Raw genomic sequence first — 10,590 nt, 5'->3', positions numbered from 1 at the left:
GGTTGGTTCCATATTTTTATAAGTGTGAATTGTGCTGCTATAAACAGGTAAGTGCAGTGTCTTTTTCATGTAATCATTTTTCCTCTGGGTACTCAGTAGTGGGATTGCTGGATGATTGGTAGCTCTATTTTTAGTTCTTTATCACCATAGTTTCCATAGTGGTTGTACTAGTTTACATTCCCACTAGCAGTGTAAAAGTGTTTCCTTTTTACCACATCCACACCAACATCTATTATTTCTTGATTTTTAAATTATGACCATTCTTGCAGGAATATGGTGATACTGCATTGTGGTTTTAATTTGCATTTCCCTTATAATTAGTGATGTTGAGCATTTTTTCCCATATGTTTGTTGGCTGTTGGTGTATTTTATTTTGAGCACTGTCTATTTATGTCCTTTGCCCACTTTTTGATGAGATTATTTGTTTATTTCTTGCTGATTTGTTTGAGTTCTATGTAGATTCTGGATATTAGTCCTTTGTCAGATGCATAGTTTGTGAATATTTTCTCCCACTCTGTGGGTTGTCTGTTTACTCTGCTGATTATTTATTTTGCTGTGCGAAACTTTTTAGTTTAATTAGGTTCCATTTATTTATTTTTGGTTTTGTTGCATTTGCTTTGACCAAGGGCTCTGTAGTCAGCAGGAAATGAAACCTGCAAAGACTAGATCCTTCCCTTCAAGGCAGTGGATTCCCTTCTGGCCCAGGATGTGTCTAGAAATGTCTGGGAGCTAGGGCCTAGGATGGGGGCCCTGGGACTCTGCCTGGTGCCCTATCCTACTGAGGCTGCACAGGTACCCAAGTTGCAAGATAAATTGCTCTTTACTCTTCCCTCTCCTGTTCTCAAGTGCAAGGAAGGATCTCCTCCTGGAGCTGTGAGGTGTGCTGGCTAGGGTTGGGGGAGAGGTGGTGCAAGCACTTCCTTGGCTAGTCTGGCTGGTGGCTCACTAGGTCATGTGCCCCTAAGTTTAATGGCTGCAAGCCCAGCATAACATTAGCACTTGCCCGGGAATGGAACACAGGTTTCAACCTCTGGGATGGGTAATTCCCCTCTGGCATGGGCTGGTCTAAATGTTCCCTCTGTGAGTGCCAACTGAGTTCTGCACAGTGTTGCTTTCCACAGTGATAGGGCAGTGCTGAGTTCCAATGCAAAGTCGCACAATCACTGCACTCTCTCTCCCCCAAGCACACAGATTCTCTCTTGTACAAGGAGGCAACTCCTGAGGGATGGGAGAGGGGTGGCACTGGTGATTCAAGACTGTCTTTCCTACCCTCGTCAATGCCTCTTTCAGTAATATGAAGTTAGAACCAGATACTGTGATTGCTCACCTGATTTTGCTTCTCATGAAGATGCTTTTTTTTGTGTGGATAGTTGTTCAATTTGGTGTTCCTGTGGGGAGGACAATTGGTGGGAGCTTCTGTTCAGCCATCTTCTTCCCCTATGAAAAATTAAATAAAAAAAAGTCTTCCATATTTTCCTTGAGTCTTTTTAAATTTCATAATTTAATATTTAAATATTTAATTTGTCTAGAATTTATTGAGTGGTAGGTCTAGCTTTGCTTTTTTTTTCTTAACAGCTAGCTATTTGAAACAACCATTTAAAGAACAAATCTAATTTAATTAGCTTGATTTAACCATTCTACAATGTATACATATATCAAAACATTATGTATATCATAAATACATACATTTTTGTCAATTAAAAACATTAAAAAGAAAAAAGAAAAAGAAAATAACTGTCCATTTCCTCCATTAGTTTGAAATGCCATCTTGGTGTTACATACTAAATTTCCATATATACTTACATCTTTTATTTTGGTACAGCACATTCCCAATTTTGTAAAGAAAATTGATTTCCTTTTGCATAGAAAAGACAGAGGAAAAATACATTGTCATGTTTATCTCAAATAAATGAAGTAGAGCCTTGATAGTGAGCCTAACTCTGCTGGCCTATGATGTTTTCCCAGGGTTTTAACCTATCATTTCTGTGGCAGATTCTGAAACCAATAGAAAATTAATATCAGATGATGCTTTAGTCCTTAGGGCTCTTGGCTGAAAGTAAAACAGAAATGTCTTAAATTTAATGGTATAAATTTTGTAAATTCTCTGCATACCGTCACTTCTGACAGGTCAGTATGTAATGAAATACTTCAGTGTGATGAAACCAGTGTAACATTCAAGTTAGTTGGAATACACGCACTTTCCTTAGTTAAATCTCACATTATTTGAAAATGTTAGTTTGTTACTAAAAAATCCATGCTAGCCTACAAGGCAAATAATAGCCTACTAAATATAACAGACCCCAAACATCCCTATAATTCTACAAATTAAGGATTTCATGCATAGAGAACCCCTACCATGGTCAAGGAATCCAAATTAGTTATTTTTGCATGCCTTTCTAAAACTGAGTCCTTGAGGAGACAACAGAAATTAGTGATGTTGAGCACTAATAGTACTAATCCCACTGACAACCCTCCAATTTTAAAAATAATTGGGTACTTCTTCAGTTTTCTGTGCGGCACTGAAAGTTCACAGCTCCTTAAACGCTTATGTAACACCATTCTTGGGGGGAACTTTAAGAGTTATCCTTCCTACTCCCCAAACACCAGAACTAAGCCACAAAAGAAACAGTAACAGAAGTAAGATCCTATGGTTTTACAGAGTGGCTTCTTTAGAACTGATGTTAGGTAATATTCTAATTCATTTTTTTTGCTGAGCAATGATAGTTGTTGAGGTAACTCAAAATTCCCATCCACTTAATGAACTCTTTTCACCAGCAAATACAACAAGACCAAAATCAGACCATCAGCCCAGTGGTTTCCCTGTAAACTCCTTGGCTAGAAGATGAGATAATTAACTGGATCTCTTTTCATATAAAAAACAGCTTCTATTTTGGAGAGGTGAATTTGATCAGCAGATCTTGTTTGCTTTTTGTACTAGGTTTGATGGAGCCAAACTCCAATTACCGATCAATATTTCTCAGTTGGAGATCTGATGGTTCCTTATGATTTTGTCGAAGGAAGCATCTTCAGTTACCTTATTATCATAAATATTAAGAGGAATGTACACGTTGACTTTTTGCCCATCTAATTCATTTGGGTGTCCTGTTGGGCCAACTGATAACTTGTCAGTAGGCTATCTTTCAAATTCTTTAAATGTTGAATGGAGAAATGTCATGCCTTATTTAAATCTTTCCAAATATGTTCCCTCAAACTATATCTTTCATGGTTGTTGGTAAAGAATAATTAGATGGGATTGAAAGTTGTATATACTCTTCCAAAGATAGGCTATATACAGTGTTTCAGTTATCTACTGCTATGTAACAAACTAGCAAAAAGTGTGGTGAATCAAAACATTTAATTACTGTTTCACAGTTCTGTACACTGATTGTGCTTATCTCAGCAATTTTCACTTTCTTTCATGCAGTTGCAGGCAGGTAGTGGCGCTGGAGTCATCTGAAGTTCAACTGGGCTGGACATTCAAGATGGCTTCTTCCCTTGCATGCCTGGAGCCTCATTGTGGATGGCTGGAACATCTGGCCACTGGCCAGGTGAATCTCTGACTGGTCAAATTTATGAAATAGGAGACATGGTTAAATCCATCTTTAGGAAACTTATTCTTATCTGTCTGTGATTTCAAGCCCCCCTCCAAGTTTTATGCACTTAAAAGCCAACACTTTGTAAGGTCTGAGAAGCCTTTTAAGCAGATTGGAAGACAGGCACTCTGTAATAATGTGCAATGTCTTTTCTTGTTGCTTAGAAGGGTATGCACAAATTTTTACTAATACTGCAAACTCAAGCCTTTGGCACAATGTTCTTCAGTGTTTAGATATTTGTATTTGTTTCATTAAAAATTAAGAAAATGTTCTTATGAGCCCCAGATGAGCTTACCCTTTAAAACATTTCTAAAAATAAGAAGCATGTCTTAATTTTTCCTTTGATATACTGTAGGAAATTAGATTGTAGCTGTGTAGAACTTAATTTTTTCATATTCAGTTATTTTTCTTAATTGTCTCAATTTTTGCTTGCAAGGAACCACATGTATGCAAATTACTTGTTTTCTCTAGATCTTGAAATCTAGGTTATTTGTACCGTTTTAAACCCATTTATTTTTTTTTTTTATGTGTTACTGAAGGGTATCCTGTGGTTTTCACTGTAATTTTTCTCCAGGACACAAGTTAATTGATGCCTGGAGGAATTAAAAAAATAGATATAAATATGCTACATTATAATTCAGTATAAGTTTAGTATCCAATCTCTGCCTGACTGCTGGAGTTGAGACATAAATCTTCTGCTTCAGTGCTCCTCCAGACTCAGACTAGAATGTACAGTATTAGCTCTCGTTCTCAGGCCTTTGAACTACACTGCTGGCTTTCCTGGGTCTCCAGCTTGCAGTGGGACTTCGCGGGATTTCCCAGACTCGGTAATCAATTCAGTAACACTGCATCTAAACCAGATAAGGCAATTTCAGCACTTAAGTCAGACCCCAGGATTGGCATGCCAGGTTCAAAACTGAGATGCTCTTCTGAAATTGTCTTTATTAAGAAGTTGAGGTGCCTGTGGAAGCTCAAGCCAACAGGAGATACGTAGCAAGTGTGCTGCTATTTGAACCTTAAGCCTTTATGGGAATTGTGTTGGAGGTTTACATTTGAATGGAGATAGACTCTAGGGAGCAGAGTTGAAACACTGTTGAATGAATGTAGCCTTTAGGGAGCAGAGTTGAAACACTGTTGGATGAAAACACAGAAGGAAGATTGAGGAGAGCAACAGGAAGCCAGCATTTTAGAGATATTTGGAAGTTGAGAAGCCTTCAACCTTCACTGAGGAGGATTTGTCAGAAATGAAAAATTAGGATAGTAGGGTGTCTCTGGAGCCAGGAGAACAGAACAATGGTTTTTACACTGTGCTCCCCAAAGTCCCACTAGGGGTTACCACATTTTGTAATAGCAGAGAGGAGTAAATAGATGTGACTCTGCGCCTCTCACTAAAATCAGAGCTGTGAGTACACTAAAAAATCACTCTAGTGACCTTCATCTTTGATTGCAAGTGTAAAAGATGAAGAAAATTTTATTCACTAGACCTTATCTTAGGAGAAAACTGCCTGATTGCAGGAAGAGAGACAAATCTCAAAAGCATGCTCCAACAAAATAAGATGCTTACTGAACTACTAAGCAGGAGAAAAAGAGAGAAATTGTTTTGTTTCTGAAAAGAAAGAAGAAAGAATGAACAAAGAATTAAGGGAGAAAAATGGGTAGCAAAAGAGAAGGCAGATCTTATGGTGTGATTCTATGACTCAGATATCGTCAATAATGTTTCTACACATACATATCTTTTTCTTTAAATAATGGATAAAGGTTCTGAATTTTATGTTGTGCTAATATAGAGCAAAATAGAGAGATTTGGGCTAATATAGAGCACAAATTTTATGTTGTGTATAGAGCAGATATTTGGAGAAAGTCCCATGATTATGTAATATTTGGGAATTCGAAGAGATCATGAAGAGGCTTTGAATTTTCACAGGCCAAGTGTATTTGAAATAGGACTTTTTATAGTAGCTCTGACCAGTAGAAATCTAATATGAGCCACAAAACAGAAGCCACATATGTAATCTTAAATGTTTTGTAGTTGTCACATACAGTTTACATGCTCCAACATTATAATCTTCATACCTGAATGATTTTTTTTCTAATATGCTTCACCTTAGTGGATGACCACCACTATTCTTAAAATTAAGTAAATTATATACCTGGGAGAATTTACTGTCTCCCTCACTCATCCCACGCCATCTTCATAAATTAACGAATCCTCCCAAATACTTTTTAAATTTACCCTGTGGTAGACACAATAATGGCCCACCAAAGATGTCCAAATCTTAATCCCTCAAGCCTGCGAATATATTTCCTTAGGTGGCAAGAGAAGACTTTGCATGTGTGATTAAGTTGAAACTCTTGAGATAAGGAGGTTATTCTGGATTATCTGGATGAGCCAAACCCAATGTAATCACAAGGGTCTTTGTAAGAGGGAAGTGGAAGTATCACAGACAGAGAAGGTGATGTGACAACAGAGAAAGAAGGCAGAGGGGCTCAAGGAAGAGGCCTTGAGCCAAGGAATGCAGAAAAACTGGAAAAAACATGGAAATAGATTTACTCCCCTAAAATAACAAGAAGAAACACAGCTCTGCTGACATTTGGGTTTTAGCCTCATAGATCCATTTCAGACTTCTGACTTCCAGAACTAGGACACCTAGGTGTGATAAAGTGGGGAGGAGGTAGAGATTGTTCTTTTGCATGCCTAATGTTTGCTTCCATGTAAGAGCTACATTAAAGAAATACTGTTGGCTTCCTTCTAGAACAGCAGTGTCTTAATCTTATTGGCACACCTGGATGATACCAAATTATTCTTTTAAGGAAATCAATGTATCACTAAAAATGCATAGAAAAACATCTGGCAATAACGTTTCAGGGCTGTGGAGCTACAGTATAAGTACATATGCGTTGGTGTGCACACACCTGACTTTTATGTTTGGAACTGAAGCCAGCCATCTTCCCTAGGACAAATCTTTAATCTGCTAAAGAAACACAAGAACAGGATTTACTTTCAGCTAGTCATTTATAATGATTCAGTTTTCTTCACTTGATCAAAGGAATATATTCTAATACTTGAAAAATGGGGTCAAAACAGCATTGTGATGAAAATATTTACTGCAAATATTTATAATTGTATAAGAATAATCATTCTTTTTAAAATTCAAATTGTGTTTTAGCTTTAGAAGTCTTTACTAGATCTTTTAAAATCACAATTAAATATTTGAGACTCTATGTAACCCCCAAATTAAAAATAGTATATTAGTTGTTTTAAACAATATTCATCACTTTTACTTTTTATGTTATAATAAATTTATGTATGTAAAAATTTAAATGTACAGCACATGTAGTTTGTGTGTGTAGCATTATAAAAATATGAGGAAAAATTTTACTTAGTATAAAAACATGTACATATAAATAAGTATACAGGAGAGTTTTTGAATTAAAACCTGCTTTACATAATACCATTTTGAATGAAAATTATGGATATTGATTCCCTGATTAAAGGAACTCTGTCTTCTCAAAAAAAAAAAAGTTTCATGTCATGGCTGGTTTTGAATCACCTGGCAGGAAGGATTTTTTTTGTAAGAATTAAACTGCATGTTTTACATTTGTGCTGATCATGCCACCTTTGCTGCCATCTGGTTTGATGTGATATCCAGCATATCTAATTCCAGCACCTGGAAGTTTAAAGTGCTTTCTTTCTAAAGAAAAATAATGCTCAATCTACATCTATAGGCTTTGTCAGATGGGGGAGCACATGTGATAAGAAACATTTACCAAAGAAAGATTGAAAAATTCCAAGGATTTATTCCTAAATTAGGTTCTAATGTTCACTCTCCCTTTCCAGTTCATCTGTGAGATTTTTCCCAGATTTGAGCACTTTGGTTAAAAATTAAAAAAAAAAAAGCCCAGCTAAACAACTATGTTGTTCCAAAGACTTGCTAGCTATTCTGTTCTGTGGCCAATATTTCCTTGGTCACCACATCAGTGCAAACATGATTTAACTGACAGTTAAAATAGTAATATTTATAAAGACTCTATGTTTAGAGGATAAGACATTGATAGTACACCAATGATTTTGAACATAGGCTCTGGAGAGAGCTAGATGCTAATTTAACTATCTGACCTTGAACTAGTTACTTAGTCTCTAGACCTCAATTTCCTCATCTGCAGAATGTGAATAATGAGTGTTCTTGTGCAAATTAAATGAGATATGTATTTATACTAGATATTGTCATTTTTTCCTTCAGATCCACTGTCCACCTGCTACTCCTTGGTCTCCCTCCCAAGGATGCCGACCTGCATGGACCACTAGAGGCTCCCTTGTCCTTTGCTTTTTTTTTGGTTTAGCCAATAGGGTGCCCAGACAGAAGATCAGAGGGAAGGCTGAGAGTGAGGCTGGGGATTTATTCTGAATGCTTGCCCTGCAGCATTGCCTTAGGCTGTCACTATTCCTCCCCAGAAGCTTTCTAGGAGACTCTCCTTCTGTGTTCTGGAAAACTACTCCCTACCCTCTTCCCTTCAGGCTTAAGGACAGGTAACAGCCCTGCCATTACTAGCTCCAGGGCAGAGCATCATCTCTACAACCTGCCACATCTTTGCAAATAATCCCTTTATTAAACTTTCCTAAGAAAATCCCAATTTAACCATGTCTCCTTGTTTTTTTTTTTTTTTCTGGGATGTTGATTGGTACAATATGTGTTTACCATACTGCCTTGTACATAATAAATGTCCAACACAGTGATATTTATCATTAAGAAGACTGAAAACATGTAATCATTCTTACAGTATCTATACAACTGGTATGCTGAACAAGTGTGGTGATAACCACACAGCTTAAATAAAAATAATCTTACCACTGTGTGTTTAAACTTCATTTGGTGATGATAATTTCCTCTCCCTGGAGGAAAACTCTGGAAGTCCCATGATTTCTCTACTCATTCTCTTTTTTTTTTTTTTTTTTTTTTGGATGAGCACTGGGACTTTATTACACAGCATGGCACTCGTGACAACGGGAGGGGTGGGCAGAAATACAGGTCGGAACATGCCACAGTCCAGGGACGGTTGGTTATTCAGAAAGTACGTGTTTCCAGAACACTCAGTAGTAAGACCGTCTGGGGTTGTTCCGGGGGGTTGGGCCGGAAGCGGTAGGCCGGCATCATCCTCTTGAGGAAGGCCTAGTTCTCGCCGTCTTCCTTGGAGACAGCGGCTGGCGGGTCAATGCCGAAGCCGGCACCAGCCACTGCGGTGGGGCCCTTGTTGGCCGGGTTCTTGATGCCCTGGCTCGCTGAGGCCCTCACCCTCCTTCCAGCCCATCTTCATCAGCACGTTCTCCTCAGTGAGCTTGAACTCCTTGTACTCCGAGTAGTCAGGCTCGCGACCCTCCTTCAGGGCCTTGAAGGTCTCCATAAACGTCTCCAGCTTGTCTGGAGGTAGGAAGTCTCCGATGAAGTGCTTGCCTCGGCTCATCTTCGTCAGCTGCTCGGCCCATTCCCTCGTCTTGTTCATCTCCATGCGCTGCAGCTGATGCTCCCAGGTGCGCAGCTCGCTGCTCACCTCCTCGTCGCTGTGGTAGCCGTGCTGGTGCTGCTGCACCGCCTTCTCCCACAGCAGCTGCATATCCTGCATGGCCCACTTGTGCTGCATGATCATGTCGTACATCTGATGCATCTCCTGCTGGTCCTTCAGCTGCTGCTTCTGGGAGCACGATAGCTCCGTGAGGCCCGCTAGACCCACGGACTTCCCGTTCTCATAGCCGAGCCCCTTGAGGTCCTGAACTGACAGAGGTGAGGGAGAGGCATCCACGTCCCTCTGCACCAGCTCAGCAGGTGAGAGCTCTACTTTGTTCTCTTCAGGCCTCCACCGGCTCTTCGGCTTCCTCTTGACGGTGGCTGCGGAGGCTGGCTCCCCGGGGGCGCCTGGAGCGGGGATGACGGGGGGACACAGGCGAGGACGAGGCGGGGCAGGTGGTTGTCGGGCCTCAGGAGGAGACCCGCGCTTCAGGCCGGGGTCGGGTGCCTGTGGAGCCGGCCTTGGCTTTCTGGAACTCCTCCAGCTTCTGTCAGTAGCAGCTGGACGCTTGGCTGTTGGGCTGGCTCGTACAGAAAGCTGAAGGCCTAGTTTTCGCGGTTTTTCTGGAGGGCGGTGGTTTCCATCTCGGGATCCCCGCCCGCTATGAACCCGGCCAACTTTTCTGCAAGGTTCTTGACCTCTTCGTCCTCTGGGGGTGAAACTTTCTGAGAGGCTGCCTGCGACTTCTGCGCTTCCTTTCTTATCTCAGCCACTTCCTTTCTGTGGTAGAAGAATTGCCTGCTATTCTTACCGTGCAAAAATGGAAACGCCAGGTTATCCTTGTAGTCCTCCGTAATCACTTTTTCTAACTCGGGGCCTGCTTCTGACACAAAGGGGCCAATTTCTCTATCACTTTCCGAGTCTCCTCCCTCTGGGGGTGAAACTTTGATCTCCAGCCACTGCTTCTAGTCCTCCTCCTCACCCTCGTCGTGGGACTGGAAGACAATCGGGCGGTGCGCCACAGGCAGCTGCTTGGCGTGCGAGTAGAGTAGCTCTTCACCGGCCTGGCGGGTTGGCCAGCCCTAGGCCTGTCTGCCTGCTGATGAGGAGGGACCTCTTCCCGGCGCAGGAGGTAGGCGTGCCGGGAGGGGCACTGGGCGCCCTGGCGTTGGGGGTGAGGGGCATCTGTGCTCGTCTGTGCCATCTGCAACTTCAGAAACTGCTGCAAGAAGCTACCGTCGTTGGCAAACTTGTTTGAAACGCAGGAAGAGTTGTGTGCATTTGTGATTTCGCCGGGATATGGGGGCTGTGGGCTGGCCACCTCATTCTGCTTGGCTTTCTGTTGCATTTTGGATCCAATTTCCCCTTTCTTCTGAGCGATGAGCTGTTCCTGGTGAAGGATGTTCATGTTCATTTTTCCAGATTTAGGGGGAGAAACCCCAAACCACCGGTTAGCCTTTCCTGCAATGTCCCGGTTGTCCATCTTGAGACTCAT

General features: G+C 40.9%; 1 pseudogene; it reads right to left on the bottom strand.

The window, feature by feature from the left end:
- Nucleotides 1-7,213: 7,213 nt before the first annotated feature.
- On the bottom strand, nt 7,214-10,590 carry LOC100972451 (SURP and G-patch domain-containing protein 1-like; annotated as a pseudogene).

The sequence above is a fragment of the Pan paniscus genome, chromosome 4, assembly GCF_029289425.2.
Source record: "Pan paniscus chromosome 4, NHGRI_mPanPan1-v2.0_pri, whole genome shotgun sequence".
Taxonomy (NCBI): domain Eukaryota; kingdom Metazoa; phylum Chordata; class Mammalia; order Primates; family Hominidae; genus Pan; species Pan paniscus.
This window is presented reverse-complemented; position numbering and strand designations above follow the sequence as displayed.